Genomic DNA, 1,603 nt, shown 5'->3' with positions numbered 1-1,603 from the left:
AACCATTTTATTTTTTGTTGTTGTTTTTGAAAATTAAGTCTATGGCCCCTACTTCCACCTCCAAATTTCATCCTTTGTTATCTACTTTTCATCAATAGTTTAAAAGTCAAGCCAAATTTTGAGAACTAAAAAAAGTAGCTTTCAAAATATTGTTTTTGTTTTTTAAATTTGGCTAAGAATTAAATCATTGTGCTTAAAACAAATGTGAATCATTGTAGAAATGTAGATGATATAGGCTTAATTTTTAAAAACAAAAATAAAAAATCCAATGGTTACCAAACAGGATCTAAAGATTCTAAATTTCAACTTTGAGATCACTTGACCAATTTTGATGTTGTTTTGAAAGCATTTGTGCAACTTTTTGACATCTAATTGTTGGAAGATGACTTATTCGACCCTTCGACTGCAAGTTTGGCTCCCTAGTTTGATTACACAGTGTTTTTCATTAACATTATTTCATCCTTTTTTTATGTTAATTTTGACAAATGAATTCAGTTGCTATTAGTCATTTCTCTTTATTTTGATAAACTTACCAACTGGGGTTTATAAGTTTATTTTCCAATAGTTTGTGTATGTATATTTATATGTATATGTATACATAATATTATAACTAAAATGTGGGGATACCTCAGTTGGGAGAGTACTAATTTGAAGATGTGAAGATCATGTGTTCAATCCCATTCATTGCATTTTTTTTATCATATTACATATGTATACAACCTAAAAAATTTATGTGCATGTATTGTAAACCTTAGATGTATTTTAATATAAATGTTAAAAATCAAATAGTGCGGATAGCTTAGTTGTGAGAGAGTTAGATTGAATATCCAAATGTCACGTGTTCAATCCATGTTCTCTGCAATAAAAATCAAATGGTTACCAAAGGGGTCTAAAAAATCTAAATTAAGAATTCAGTTGTATGAGTCATATCTCTTCATTTTGATAAACCTACCTACAAAGGTTTATAAGTTTGTTTTCCAATGAGTTTATGTATATTTATACATAACATAATAACTAAATTGTGGGGATAGCTCAGTTGGGAGAGCATTGGATTAAAGATGTGAAGGTCATTTTTTCAATTCCATTCATATCATTTTTTTTTATCATATTACATTTGTATACAACATAAAAAATTTGTGTGTATGTATTGTAAACCTTAAATATATTTTAATATATATCTTAAATATTAATAGCGGGGATAGCTCAGTTGGGAGAGCGTTAGACTGAAGATCTGAAGGTCACGTGTTCGATTCACGTTCACCGCATTTTTTAGTGTATTCATTGTCGTGTTATCTTATTTATTGTATGCCATGACAAAAATTGAAAATATGTTTTTTTGGCATATTGTTCATTTTGTTCTCTATTAATCTTTATAGGATTCAAATAACATTCAATTATTAATTATAATTTTGACTAATTAGCATTTTTTGTCATTTTGAGTTCAACAACGTGTGTCGTTTTGAGTTCCTATCCTCTAACCTTTTGGTTCAAATTTTTTTTTGCCATATGATCATTGACATAATGTAGATTTGTGAAGGAACGAACACAATAAAAAAAATCCCACGACAAAGCTACTTTGACAACCTCCATAAATAAAACAGTA

At 28.3% G+C, this 1,603-nt stretch overlaps 1 non-coding gene across 1 annotated transcript; it reads left to right on the top strand.

Moving 5' to 3' along the window:
* Positions 1-1,192: 1,192 nt before the first annotated feature.
* Positions 1,193-1,265, top strand: TRNAF-GAA (transfer RNA phenylalanine (anticodon GAA)). Its single transcript has one exon. It is a non-coding gene; the product is annotated as a tRNA-Phe (tRNA).
* The last annotated feature ends 338 nt before the right edge of the window (positions 1,266-1,603 follow it).

Source organism: Benincasa hispida, chromosome 12 (assembly GCF_027475165.1).
Source record: "Benincasa hispida cultivar pf3 chromosome 12, pf3_genome.v1.1, whole genome shotgun sequence".
NCBI classification, from domain to species: Eukaryota; Viridiplantae; Streptophyta; class Magnoliopsida; order Cucurbitales; family Cucurbitaceae; genus Benincasa; species Benincasa hispida.
The sequence above is the reverse complement of the archived record's forward strand: the minus strand, read 5'-3'. Positions and strand labels throughout refer to the sequence as shown.